This window comes from Capricornis sumatraensis, chromosome 1, assembly GCF_032405125.1.
Source record: "Capricornis sumatraensis isolate serow.1 chromosome 1, serow.2, whole genome shotgun sequence".
NCBI lineage: Eukaryota > Metazoa > Chordata > Mammalia > Artiodactyla > Bovidae > Capricornis > Capricornis sumatraensis.
The window spans coordinates 188,957,848-188,972,947 of record NC_091069.1 but is presented as its reverse complement, the minus strand read 5'-3'; positions in this window follow the sequence as shown (position 1 = coordinate 188,972,947).

The following is a 15,100-nucleotide window of genomic DNA, read 5'->3' as shown; positions in this document are numbered from 1 at the left end:
AAATAAGTAAAATTTTAAGTTTTTTAAAAGAACACACTATATTGTATTAGTGTTTTAATGTTGTCAAAATATCAATATATATATATGGTTTTTATTCAAACTTCAAAACAATCTTGAGAAATAGATATTTATCTTCATTTTATAGATGAAGAAATAGAGGATCAGACTTAAGGTAAGGTCCCATGGCTCCTGGTTAGAGAGGCAGAATGTAGCCTCTATCCCAGGGCCCTTTATTGTGGTTTTTTTTTTCCAGTTTTAATAAGAAGTAAATGACATACATTACTGTGTAAGTTAAAGGTGTACAGGATGTCCTGGTCCTTTTAAAACAAGTGGCTTCTGTTATGGCAGTTAAGAGCCTGAGGCCACAGCCCGGGACTCCTATGGCTTGATCTGTGACCCTCTGTGTGTCCTGGGCAGGGGAAGCAGGGGCCCTCAGTGCCTCAGTTCCCGCTGGTATCACTGCTCTGAAGCTTCATGGATAGAGACAAGGGATGCGAAAGACAAGTTTCACACCAGCTTGCTTACCCCACACTTCAGTCACATAGGCCCCTCCTCTGTGCAGCAAGGGGGTATCCAGACGAGACAGCATCATCGGCTCTTCCCCTCAGTGATGCGAGGAGGAGTCCTTTTCTGCCACCTCATCAGTATCACCTGGGAGCCTCTGCACTCCCAAGGGCCCCACATTTAGTCTGGGGTAAGCAGGGCCGGGCATCTTTGAGAAGCTGCCCAGGAGATGCTGTTGTGCAGCCAGGTTGAAGGCCACTGGATTGGAGGATTGTAGTCCGCCTGCTGGGCAGTGCTGAGGCCCACCTGAGGTGAAGGTCGAGAGCTGCACCTTTGCCTGCATGCAGTGTGCTTTGCTGTGAACAACAAGGGGCTGTGATGCACTCTGGTTCCAGGGCACCAATGGCAGAAGCTAGCCGAAGGAGGCTGGCTGACATCTGTTGACTGGGTCATTTCACCTACTTGGTTATTCTGCGCCTCTTCACTAGATGCTCTCTGGTGGGTGTTACCATGTAATACCAAGATCTGCACACTTGGGCCCATTTTCATGTGTCTGCTCACATCCTCTGCCCAGCCCTTATCTTCCAATCTTCTTCCTTACAGGCCGCTGACCAGTAAGCCAAGCCATCAATCACCGCCTATGCATTGTACATATTCTAACTTCAGGACACTTCTCTTTCCACACAAAGGGGATGATGAGATGTACCACCTGAAACACTACCTGTTTATTGGAGGGCTGCATCCCTGTTTTTCAAGGCCACCCTAGAGGAGGCTGTAGTGTGGCTAACATCACATTCAGTTTACACATGTATAGGAAGCTGGCCCATCTGTAACCCAAGCTCAGGCTTTTTCTTCCTCCCCTGGCTGGCTGGCCAGGAGTCCCACCTGGGAGAGAGCTGAGGGCAGTGCACTGGGGCCACAGTGGTGGGGGCTGTGCAGCAGGCCTGTGGCTTCTGGTCCTGCCCCTGCTCAGCCCTGGCTGAGCCATCTCCACCTTACAGTGGACCGATGCTGGGCCTACCAGATCTTACAGCTCGGAGGGCCTGACAAGACCCAACTCACAGTGGGCAGTTCTGGCTGCTTGGCCTCATGCATGTTTGTTTTGTTTTATTGGTGGATGCATAGTTCTCTGCTGCAGAGAACATAGCCTTGCTAGTGAACCCAGGGGTCTCATTGTGAGTCTCCCTAGAGCTTGTCCCCAGCCCCACAAGGCCCCTTTTCCCACCACCAAGGACTTCAGCACCGCAGTGTCAGCTGGGTCATATGGCTCAGAGCTGCTTGTGTTGTTGGGTAACACAGGGCCACTTGCAGATACTAGCGTCGGGGGTGGGCACCTAAAGGGGGCTTCCCCTTCCTTCTCAGGTGAGGATCTGCAAGCTCAACGTGTTAAGTTCTTAGAAAGACAGAACCAGAAAGAAAATGAAGTTGCTCGTTTTTGGCCCATTGTGTGTTGGTTTGGATCATTGTATGCACGTGTCTCCCAACTAGTTCTGGCTTGCTTTAGGGCAGAATTAGGATCACAGCCCCTCTGCCCACCTAGCTCTGGGATCCTGGGCAAACCACATCACTTCTCTGGGCCTTAATGTTCCCCCTCTATAAACTGGGGATAACGTCAGAGCCCACCGTGGTGCTGTGAGCATTAAGAGAAAGAAAACACACAGGCCCCCAAATGGTGTCTGCACACAGAAAGCCCCTTTAAGGGCTGGCTAGCATTCTCCCCTGTGACCCTCTGACAAAAAGCCCACCCCTACCCCAGTGCTCAGTAAATCTATGCTAATGTGTTAGTGGGTGTCGATGAGTTCATGTAACTGTTGGATCATATGTGGTCAACATGGGTGTGTTTTAATAGGCTTGTTTACAGTGCTTCTAATGATGTGCGGATTCTTTGGGGGCTAGGGGGTTGTTCTGTCAAGCTGTAAACCCGGCACTGCTCTGCTCCACACTCTTCTCAGTGTTTCCAGCCCACCTGCTCCATAGCCTGCGGTCTCACGGACACCCTGAGCCCAGGACTGCAGGGTGTATGTTTATGTGGTTTGTGCATGCGTGTATTGTTTGTATGTATGTGTGTGTGCTCTTTATGTGCGGTATGTATGCATGTGTCCTATAGTTAAGTCCCCAGAAGCAGGAAAAAGTCACAGACTGACCCTTCCTGGGAACAATCCTGGTGCCTTATCCACCTCTGAGGACACCGAGCCCCACCCTGCTCTCCCAACTTGACTGGAGACAGCATCTATGCATATTTTTATATACAAATATAATATTGTAATATTTGTATCTCAGCATCTAACCTAGGGCTCTGGCTAAAAGTTTGCTCAATTCTGTAGGTGCTTCTGTAATGCAATAGGTGAAAACGCAGTCCTGGAATGGTCTATTCTGGGCAGTGCTGCAGTGCCCTCTAGTGGATTCTCTCTGAACTTCATGAACTCTGACTTGTGGCAACACTAATCCTTGAGCTGGAAAGCATAGAAGTTTGTCCTCAGAAGCCAGTCAGGCTTGGCCTCCATTACCGCTGGTCATTCTTCTGTCATGCAGAGAGCGAGGCTCAGCAGGAGCTGAGACTGTGTGGGTTGAGGCTGGGGTCACACTGGGGAGGGGGTTGAAGTCAGCCAACCAGATCTGAGCCCTCCAAGGGCAGGGGCAGAGGAAAGCCAGACCACAGCTTTCTTCCCAACCCTCTCTTCTCTTTCTCTTCTCAGGCAAAAATGACTGAACAGATGCCTTGATTCTGTTAGCTAAAAAAAAAAAGGTATCTAAGGCAAGATGGCACACAAAGATAAAAATTCTCTCCTATCAGCCTAATACTTGACACCCACATCTAATCCATCAGCAAATCTTGTTGGTTCTGAACCTAAAACACATCCCAAACCCATCCCCACAGCCAGACCATTGCCCGAGCCACCATCACCTCCAACCTGACTTATCCCCACAGCCTCCTGGCACATTGCCTGGGTTCTGCTCTTCCTCCCCTACAATCTAGACTCCATATAGTGCCAGGAAGTTCTTCTAAAATCATAAACCAGATCACATTGCCAGGCCTTTAAGAAGGCTTCACTTGTTCCTCATTTCACTTGAAATAAAACCCAAACGCCTCCCTGTGGCCTATGTGTAGAAAGATGTCATCACAGAGGGTGGGCCCAGGACCAAACGGTAGGAGTGGCAGAGCTTGAACTCTGACACAGGAAGGGAGGCATTTTCTAATAATCAAAGCCGTTCGGGTTGCCTGCTCCACAAGGGGTAAGGTCCTGCTGGGGCCGTGCAGAGCTGGTTCTGAGAAGATTTCTGTACGAGGCTGACTGGGGGCTGCAGTGGGTCATCCCCTGCTGCCTTCCTGTCCCAGAATTTTCTATCTCTGGAAACAAGAAATGTGAGAAGGAAATCCCCGCTTTGTTGGTGGTGGCAAGATAAATCGAATCTGAACACAGGCAGTACCCGTTTAGGAAGGGTCAGCCTCTGCTGCTTCTGGAACCCTTCCTCCCGAGAGGAGCACAGAACTTGATGGGCAGCCCTTTCTTCCTCTTCAGATGCTGGGCAGGCCAAGTCTGTCTGCCTCTTGGCAACTTCCTTGTCTCGGTCCCTCTTCTTCCCCTTTGCAGAGTTCTGATCACTCTTCCAAAACCCTGCTGGAGATGATGCTGCATGTTGGGAGAATAGAGATGCAAGGTGTAAACTCTGTGTCAAGAAAGTTCACAGACTAGGGGATCTGGGCTGGCAAGGAGTTATAGCTCCTTGAGGATGATGCTGGACTAGGGTGGAGGGTGAGGGAAGGGCAGAGCACACATGAACTGGAGAGTGTTAAATCAACGCTGGCCGTCATCACTCACCCAGGGAGCCACATGGTCGTGGTATCTGGAGAGTCCAAGGGTGGTGTCCAGGCTTGGGTGGTTTTTAAAGATCCTCAGTTGTTTCTAAGATGAGTAAGGGTGCGGGTCCCTGATTTCACTGGGAAGAGTTTCATCTTCAAGACACCTGGATTAGAATCCCAGTGTTGCCTCTTGACAGCTGTGCCTGCGGCACCTGCCTCTGTAGTGCTGGAAATGATCAGGAGGAGGAACAGGAAGGAGGGAGGGATAGAGGAGACGAGCAGAGATTTCTTGGGCAGTGTGCCTGGCCAGAGATCACCAGGCTGCAGGCAGGTGTCTTTGCAAATGGCCACATCACACAGACACTGCTGCACTCCAGGCCCAGGCACAGTCGTGGGCACCCACACATTGCAGTTGCCATTTCTGGAGCATCTGCCACCAGACTTGTTATAGAAGGAACTAAGATGGCACCTTCACATAGGGAACACAGTGCGTGCATACATTCATGCGTGCAGGCTAAGTCGCTTCAGTTGTGTCTGACGCTTTGTGATGCTATGGACTCCTGCCAGGCTCCTCTGTCCATGTGATTCTCCAGGCAAGAATACTGGAGTGGATTGGCATGCCCTCCTTCAGGGGATCTTCCCGACCCAGGGATCAACCTGAGTCTCTTATGTCTCCTGCACTGGCAGACAGGTTCTTTACCACTAGCATCACCTGGGAAGCCCAGGCAACACAGTAAATCCTTGCAAAATGTTATGGAAGGGACCTTCCCTAGTGGTCCAGTGGTTAAGACTTTGCCTTTCAATGCACAGGGTGTGGGTTCAATCCCTGGATAGGAAGCTAAGATCCTACAAGCCTTGAGGCCAAAACACCAAAGCATAAAACAGAAACAATATTATAACAAATTCAATAAAGACTTTAAAAATGGTCCATGTCAAAAAAATCTTAAAAAAACCCAAAAACATTATGGAAGGATTTTCACCACCACTCTGTGACATGGGTACCATGAGTATCCATTACAGAGAAAGAAATGGGTGCACCGGGTTAAGTGGTTTGTCTAAGATACCCGAAGTCAAGTCTTGGACTGAATTAGAATACAGACCTGTCTCAGGCAAAAGCGTAGAATGAGTCTGCCTTACTCACTATCCAGCTTAAGAAATAAAATATCATAGACACAATTGAAGCCTCTGTAGTCCCCAACTGAACTCCTTAACCCTCTCCTCTACAACCATTCTCCTGAATTTGGTGTTTATCATTTTCATGCATCTTTGTATAACTTTACCATACTTGCAAAAATTCATAAACAGTACATGGTATTCTACTGCATGTTTTGAACCATTTAGTGTCATAGCAATGAAAACCTCTTGCCATTGGTGTTTTCTTCTCAAAATAGTTCTTGACATTTATCCATGTTGATTACATGTATCTCTAAATTATGTTTTATCATCACTTAAATTTTTTTTTAAGTTGCGCTGGGTCTCCGTTGCTGTGCCTGGACTTTCTCTAGTTGTGGGGAACAAGGGCTTGTCTTCATTGCGGGGCTGGGCTTCTCGTTGCGGTGGTTTCTCTTGTTGCAGGGCACAGGCTCAGGGGTTCTGGTGCACAGGCTTTGTTGCTTTGCCGCATGTGGAATCTTCCCAGACTGGGGATCAAAGCCCTGCCCCTTCACTGACAAGCGGACTCCTATCCACTGTACCACCAGGGAAATCCCCAAAATTTTTACTTATGTATTTTGAAATTTGAGATATAACTGACATATCACATTGTATTAGTTGCAGGTGTATGACAATGATTTGATGTTTGTCTGTATTGTGAAATGGGCACCACAATAAGTCCAAGTAACATCCATCACCACACAAAGTTATGGATGTTCTTCTTATCAAAATTTTAAAAAATTAATTTTTTGGCTGTGCTGGGTCTTTGTGGTGGCACTTGGGTTTTCTCTAGTCGCAGCGAGCAGGGGCTGCTCTGTAGTCGCAGTGCGCGGGCGTCTCATTGCAATGATCTCTCTTGTTGTGGAGCGCAAGCTTGAGGGCACGCAGGCCCAGTAGCTGCGGTGCTCGGGGTTAGTTGCTCAGAGGCATGTGAGATCTTCCCGGATCAGAGATTGAACCCATATCCCCTGCACTGGCAGGCAGATTCTTAACCATGGGACCAGCCGGGAACTCCTGATGAAAACCTTTAACACCTACTCTTACGGCAGCTTTCGAATGTGTAATCCAGTCTGATTAGCTGTCGTCATGCTGTATGCTCCATCTCCAGGACCTGCCTTATAACTCGGAGTCTGTCTCTTTCGACCACCTTCACCCACTTTGCCCACCCCTCACCTCCTTCCTCTGGCAACCACAGTCTGTTTTCTGTATCTATGAATTCTGCTTTTTTTTTTTTTAAATAAGATTCTCCATATGAGCAAGGTCACACAGTTCTGTCTGACAGTTCACTTAGTATAAGGTCCTTAAGGTCTACCCATGTTGTCACAAACAGGAGACTCTCCTTCTTCCTGGGGCTGAACACCACCCCATTGTGTATACTTGCCACACTGTCTTTATCCATCTGTCTGTCAGTGGACTCTTAGCTTGTTTTCGTGTCTTGGGTATTGAAAATAATGCTGTGAACATGGGGATACAGATGTGTTTTTGCGTTTTTTAATTTCATTTCTTTTGGATAAATACCCAGAATGACATGATTTGCTGGGTCGTATGGTAGTTCTCGGAGAAGGCAATGGCACCCCACTCTAGTACTCTTGCCTGGAAAATCCCATGGACGGAGGAGCCTGGTAGGCTGCAGTCCAGGGGTCGCTAAGAGTCAGATAGGCTGAGCGTCTTCCCTTTTACTTTTCACTTTCATGCATTGGAGAAGGAAATGGCAACTCACTCCAGTACTCTTGCCTGGAGAATCCCAGGGACACGGGAGCCTGGTGGGCTGCCATCTATGGGGTCGCACAGAGTCGGACACGACTGAAGCGACTTAGCAGCAGCAGCAGCAGCATGGTAGTTCTCTGTATAGTTCTATTCTTAGTTTTTTGAGGTATCACCATACTGTTTTCCACAGTGGCTGCACTCATTTACATTTTTCTCTACACCAGCATTTTTATCTCTTGTTTTTTTTTTCGTAATTGCCATTCTAACAGGTGTGAAGTGGTTTATCACTATGATGTTGATTTGCATTTGCCCAGTGATTAGTGATGTTGAACCTTTTCTTTCTTTTAAAAGTACAGGCACACTTCATTTTATTGAGCTTCACTTTAGTGCACCCTGCGGATAGAGCATTAAACATTTTTTTATTGGGGTATATTTGATGTGCAATATTATATATGTTTCAGGTGTACAACACAGTGATTCATAATTTTTACAGGTTATACAGCATTTATCATTATTACAAAATACTGGCTATATCCTCTGTGCTGTACAATATATCTTGGGAGCTTCTTTTATACATCATAGTTTATCTTCTTAATCCCTTACTCCTAATGTACCTTTCTGTTTCTCTTTTGTTATATTCATTACTTTGTTTTATTTTTTAGATTCCACATGTTGGCAAGATCACACAGTATTTGTCTTTCTCTGTCTTATTTTAGTTAGCATATCACCCTCCAAGTCCGTCCACGTTGTTGCAAATGGCTGTGAGCCTTTTCGTGTGCCTATGGCCATCTGTGTGTCTTCTTTGGAAAAATGTCTACTCAGATCCTCTGCCCGTTTTTTCTATTGTTTTTACAGTCACTTTTTAAAAGTCATGATTCTGTTGATGGCCCCTTAGGTTGCTCTCAATTTTCCGCTATTATAGATGGTGCTACCACAGACATTTCTGTGTGGGTGACCTTGTGCCGGCATGGGAGAGTTTCACAAGGGTGGGTGCACACGCAGGAGTGGAGCTCCTGGGCTCAGGGCATTGTGCTCTTCAATTCCTGTAGTCTATGTGCCAGCTATGTGCCCTATGCCCTCCCCCACATTTGGTGGAGCCAGATTTCACGCGTACAAGCCTACCTTCCTATTCTGGGCTGAATAGCCTTTTGTGATAAAAACAACAGAACAGTCACACAGGGAATGCATCTAGACCATGTTCTTGGCTGTTAAGTCCTCAGCAAAGCCTGGATGGAGGTCGCTAAGGCAAGCTGTGCCGTTATTAATTCAGGAAGAACATCCTGTTAGGAAACATGGAGTGAGAGACGTGGAGTGTGCTGGGAACTTGGACGTGCCTGTTGGCCATCTCCACCAGCAATCTGCTTCAAAGCACCATCTTTTTGTCTCGACCTTGTGTTTGAGGGAATAAACAGGGAGCTCAATCTTCTGGGTTTGCCTGGCATGATCCTAGTTCATGCCAGTTGTCCCAGCAAAAGTATTAATAGCATCTTCTTTGACTCTTCAAAGTGCTTAGCTTGGAAAGATAACTTACACGGTCACCCTAGCTATAAGAGCGACAATTCAGATCAATTTCCTACCCAAAGTGTTCTGAGTTTTGCTACTCTGCTGGGATTGATGCAGAGATGATGGAGGACTTTGAGAGCCTGGGGGCTGTGAATCCTGGGGTCAGAGCTGCCACTGTTGCTGCAAAAACAAGATTGAAGATGGAGGTACAAGCCCTCAGAAACTTTCAGAGAGCTGACCACAGCCCCTTCCCCTGAGAAGGTCTGGTGTGCTCACTGAGGAGGCCTGGCCTTGCTTCCCAGGCACTGCCCATGGGACGGCCAGCTCAGGGGCAGGTGGTGCCGGGCAGCCTGGCAGGCCCTCCCCCTCCCAGGCTCCTCAAGATCGGAATCTGTTCCAGGCCACCAGACAGCGCTCCCTGCCAGCCCGTTCACAAAAACGGTTCCTGGACGTGCTTCGTGAGTTGTGGCCAAGCTCTTGTGACACCACCTCCTGGAATTACAAAGAGATCCTTTGTGGGCAGCCGGCTCCAGCTAACAGCTTGTGGATGGCTGGACTCCCCCTGGCACTTTCTCTACTAGACAGCCCCCTCACTCCTGTCCATTCACTTCCAGACAATCTGGGATCCTAAATGGATAATTGGGCCATCTGATCAACCTGAAGAGGTAGGTCAGGGCGGCCTTCCAGTGTTAAAGCTTCCGGAGGAAATGACAGGGCACAATGGGAGACCTGTGGTGGGAGACAGCTCAGGGCACTGGCATTCAGGGGTTCTCTTCCAGCACTGGGCCACCTCCCAGGCACAGGCCACCAGCTTAGCAGCATGCTCATGTGACAAAGGCTTATCCTTAGAAATAAGTCCACATGGGATTTCCAACCGAGCCGCCTCAGCAGCTGAGTCTCTTACTTTAAAGAATAGACCCACTGAGGATAACTCCTACCAGAGGCGTTTCCAGACACCTCCATGAAGTCTTTGTTGAGCTGCCCCACCCCCACCTAGGCCCAGATAATAGTGTGCCCTCTTGCAATTGTGCCTCCCCCATGATCCGTGATGACTGTAGACACACACACACACATGCACACATGCCTATCACAGCAGAATTATTCCCCCAAGGACAGTGACAGGATCTCATTTAGTTCTGCATTCCCCTTTATGCACTAGGCGCTTAGTACAAGTTTCCTGAATGAAGAAATGAGTCAATCCTGCACCTAGAGGGCTTGATCCCGGAAGCTGACTGGATAGAGGAACTCAGATGATAGGTCAAGTCTGTTTTTCGTCTTCCTCATTTTTGTCTATCTCAGTTTCTGCTGTGCGGACAGACTGTTTCCATGTTCGGGGAGGATGGTCACCAGCAAGCCCTAATTCTTAGCACTTCTGCTCTGGGAAAAGAAGGCAGCTCCATGGCCTTCCCATAGTTCCTCAACTACCCCTGGGCCCATGATGGGCGGGAGGCGGTCCTCTGACTGGAAAGCCCACTAGAACCCTATGGTTGCACTGGGGAGAGACAGCTCCCCAAAGTGAGGGGATGGAGGTGGTCCTGAAAAGACAGAGTTAATGGACATCCAGAGCACAGCACTGAAGCTTGAGGAATTCCTAGGAAGAGAGATTCAGAGCTAGAGGACTCTGGGAGCCTCTAATAACAACAGCCAAGGAGCTTAGGCCTGGCCAAGTTTTACAAGGACATCCCCTCTGCAAGCACAAGAAGTTGTTATACCTGCAGGTTCTGGACATCAGTCAACAGTGAGTGGATGATAACTGAGGGCCTGCTCAATACCAGACACCGTGCAGGCCTGGTGGGGAGTGGGGCTCAGTGGTCAGCAAACCTGACACGTCCCCTGCCTTCCCATGGCTGGCCGTCTATTTGACGGCTGTGTCCACTGAGTGGTCTCCACTGAGTCTCACCTCCTAGCAGGCTTTGATTCCAGGATGACTGGGGTGGGGCCAACTTCCCAACAGCTAACATTCTCAGAACTGGGCTTGACAGCACAGCCCCATTTCGTTCTGGCAACAGTGCTATCTGTAGATTTTAGGCCTCAGAGTCAGAAACAGGTCCTAACTCAAGAAAGAAAAAAAAACACACACACACAAAAACAAAAAACAGGAGAGAGGAAATGCGAGGGTGGAAAGAGAGAGAGAGAACCGGAGAGTCAGTTCACCGAGCTGAAGGAAACCATGGACAGGTCTGCTTTAGGGTGGGCTGGGATGGAACCAGGACCTGCAGTGGCTGTAGGTGGACTCTAGAGGGTGCTGCTCCACGGGCTCAGCATCAGCTACCTTCTGTCCCCGCGACTTCTCTCAGGCCTCCAATGCCCAGAACAAGGCTCTCACTGACCTGACCTGGGCCGATGCCCATCTCTGGGATGGGGGTCAGGTTCTGTGATTGGCAACCTTGCCCTGTGGAGTTGAGGAAGGGCAGGTCACCCAAAGGAAGGGTGAGAAGGAGGGAAATGTATTGCGTGAGTGTGTGTTCAGTCATGTCCTACTCTTTGCAACCCCATGGACTGTATGTAGCCTGCCAGGCTCCTCTGTCCATGGAATTTTACAGGCAAGAAAACTGGAGTGGATTGCTACACCCTCCTCCAGGGGATCTTCCTGACCAAGGGATCGAATCCGTGTCTCTTATGTCTCCTGCATTGGCAGGTAAGTTCTTTACCACTGAGCCACCTGGGAAGCCCAGGTGGTGTATCGGGGGTGGACAAAAACAGCAGCCAGGTACTGTCTAGATGCTGTTATTATCTCCACCTTCTAGGCTTAGAGAGGTTAAAAGGCTTGCTCAAGGTCACAGTGGTGGTGAGTGACAGGACCTAAACCCAAACTTCTTGGCTGCAGAGCCCACACTCTTAATCTCTATACCATGGGTGGGGGATAGTGGGGGTACCTCACTTGATCAGAAACAGTAATTTAACAGGATAACATAGTGGTGAAGAGTTTGTGGACCAGTTAGAAGGGAATCACAATCAAACAGGCCAGAGAGGAAGGACCAACTTACATCAAGGCAGGAGTTAAGACGGATGGGAGGACATGAATGACTGGAGAGCAGGAAGAGGAATGTTAAGGAGCTAAGACCTGTCACAGTTGATAACGAATGGGATGAAGGAAAAAAGGAAGAAGAGAAGTCTGTGCAGCCGCACAGGTGTCCTGTGTGGGCACCTGGTGGACGGCACTGTCCTTCCTGGAGCAGAACGCAGAGGAGGAGGTAGGGGGTTGAGGGTGGAAGGGAGATGAGTCTAATTTTGGACATGTTGGAGTTGAAATGCCTGAAGAACAGCCCAGTGGAGATGTCCCGGAGCCTGTGGAGATGGGGTCTGAGTGTGGGAAAGAGCCGCTGGCATAGCTGGTGTCCCCCAAGGGTGCCAGGTAGCATAAGACTCCCAAAGGCAAGCCTGGGGGTTGCAGCATTTAGGAGCCATTCAGAATACTTCCCAGGGACCGGATTTCATGAGAAAACATCAGGGAAGGGCTCTCATTTGTTACTGCCCATCAGTGCGGTTCTTTCTGCCCCACCGCCTCTCCCCACCGTGCCTCACCCAGTCTGTAAGTCAGTCCTTACGTTCCAGTGTCCAGAGCATTTCCTGAGCAGAGCCTGGTCTGGCCTGCCGAGTGCGCTTTGTGGCGCTGCAGCACTTACTGTATTATAGCAACTTAATCAGGTCAGTAAATACTTGCCCTGCTAGACCTGAGCTTCCATGCAGGCAGGAGCCGTGCCTGTCTCTCTGGGGTATCCTTGTAGGAGGTGGAGACACTCCCCGCCCTTTTCCAGGGATGTCTATTTACGTGGTTAGTTTCTGAGGCTCAGATGGGGACTGGGTTTCATGTATTAAAACTCACTCACATTCCTGTGGTCCTTCTCTCCCTTCCTTCACCTATGCCCCTGAATCCATGGACAGCCAGGCTATCCTGGGAGCTGGTGTCTTCTCCTCTCCTGTTTTTCTGCACAAGTATAGGGCCCCTGGGAGGGCTCTGCATTTGGGCCAGGGCCCCTGATAAGGCCCTGGTCTGGACTGTCAGGCTGAGGAGGTTCTCCATCGGCTCAGAGAGACACCGACTTCGGGATGTCTCATATACTCACTCAGCTAATATTAATAATAAAGAGGAGCCTTGGTTTCTCACTTATTTTTATCCTCAGTGCCTTGGGAACTTTATGGAAAGGGAGGCTGATGGGAGGGCAAGACTTAGCCACCTACTGGACCCCTCACCTCATTTAATCAGGGAAAGAAGGAAGGCAGATCTGGAAAGACCAGAGCAGGCTTCTGGCCTCCAATCACAGCCGTTTATGATGCTCTGTCCCTGGCAAGACAGGAGACAGATGGCCAAGTCTTGTCCTACCGTCACTCCCCTTCCTATAAAGTTCCCAAGGTGGGGAGGATAAAAATAAGTGAGAAACCAACATGCTTCTTTATCATTAATATCAGCTGAGTTAGAGCATCGGTCTCGGAGCTCTGAATGCAATGCAAATCCTGGGCAGTGTTCTTGTGCACAGTCCACACACCGTGCCAGACGACGGTGACGTTACAACAGTCCCAGCCTTCATCCTGACGCATTTTTGAAAGGCCCCTGTCGGTCTGCCAGTAAGTAGTGGTGTAAATATCAAGAATGGGGTGTAAATATCAAGAACGGAGCAGGAGTCCAAAGGTCCAAAGGGCCAATTAGGTAGGTAGCATTTCCTTGGCCAATGAGTAGCCTCCAGCTCTGATAAAAGTCTCTCAAACTGCCTGTGTTCTGCGTTCAAAGTAACGCTACAAGCTGAGCATCCTGTTTTCTCCTTGTTCTACAACTTTTGTTCATTTAGCAGAGCGTCCAGCACTAGCAATAATAATTAGCATTGACTAATAGTAGTGAATGACCCTACCATTTATTGATGACTTATTGTGGGCTAGGTATTCCATTCAGGCTTTTACATGTTTCTCCTAGGAGGTCGGTGTTGTTATTTTAGGAATATGGAAGTGGAGATTCAGAGAGAGGAAGCGACTTGCTCAGGTCACAGTGCTGAGGAGAGGTGGAGTCCGGTTCGTAAGCCAAGTCTGATGGACTCTGAAGCCCCGTTCTTTCGCCGCTGTACTGCTCTCCCTCTGGCTGGGAGCAATAGGTGCCGTGGGGACTCCGAGAGTAGCAGCAGGGACCCAGACAGGCCTGACGACACACATTCCCAGGAGGAAGCTAGTGAGTCTGACCGCAGAGCGGTAGCTTTGGCAATCAGGGAGAAGCAAATGCCTCACCTGTCCAGTGACTGCAGAACTCGGGCAGGTCAGGGGCCATTTTCAGCTGGGCTGGAACTGGATGAAACTGGCCAGAGCCAGTATCAGGGCAGATACTGGGGAACGGGGACAAGCGGGGAGAAGGGGCTGGGGATTCCAGTGACCCCTCCCCACCTGGGGCAGGTACAGAAGACTTGCACTACCCAGAGACTCAAGGCAGGATCTGGCGAGGGCTTGAGCTCTGCAGAGGAAAGGAGAGCCCCTGGCGGGGGCCAGGGGGTGAAGAACCACTGACCCTGGTGGTCCCAAGTGGGCCTCTCTAGGGATCCTTTCATATCAGGTGGAGGTGAAGGGAAGAGGAGGGGAAATGCAAGACGCAAAGGCATTATCTTGTAAAGCAAATGTAACTGATCGACTTCTCTCCCTGAAACCTTAAAACCTATGGGGACTTCCTATCTTCCTTGGGGAGAACTCCAACCTCCTTCACATGGCTGCTGAAGTCCTCTGCAGTGTAGCACTGCTGACCCACCAGTGACTCCTGGGCTGTCACCACCCCCAACACCTGCTTTATGATCTGGTGTTTCTCCTGACCTTCCTCCGACATTAGGCTCAACTTTTTATTTATTTATTGAACTTTTATTTTGTGTTGGGGTACAGCCCATTAACAATGTTGTGATAATTTCGGGTGAACAGCAAAGGGTCTCAGCCATGTACGTACATGGATCCATTCTCCCCTAAATCCCCCTTCTGGGAGCTTCTAAGACACATCAGTGCCAGGCCCTGTCCCCCGCTGAGATCCCTAGATATGGGCAGCCTTCATTTTTAAAAACTGCCCAGGTGATTCTGATGTGTGGAAGCTGAGAACGCCTACTGCTCAGCATTCTTGTCTGTCACCCTCTACTGGCCAGCTTCTCTTATTCACCAGGCTTTAGCCCTGTCTCAGCACCATGCCTGCCTCCTTAGGAAAACTTCCCTCACTCCCATCATGGTGTTCTTGACAAGGTGGGCTGGGTGCATGTCTGTGCCTAGGCCCCCTACTGTCCTGGGCTTGTCCTGTGTTTCCTGGACACCTGCCTTCCCCCTCTGACCGTGACCTCCCTGCGGTCAGGGGACCTGATCTCAATTGTTCCCTCACACCTGGCATGCAGTAGCTATTCAATAAATGGCTGAAATGATAAATACCAAGTCAAAATCTGCCTCCCTAAAAGTCACCCTTAGGGAATTCCCTGGCAGTCCAGT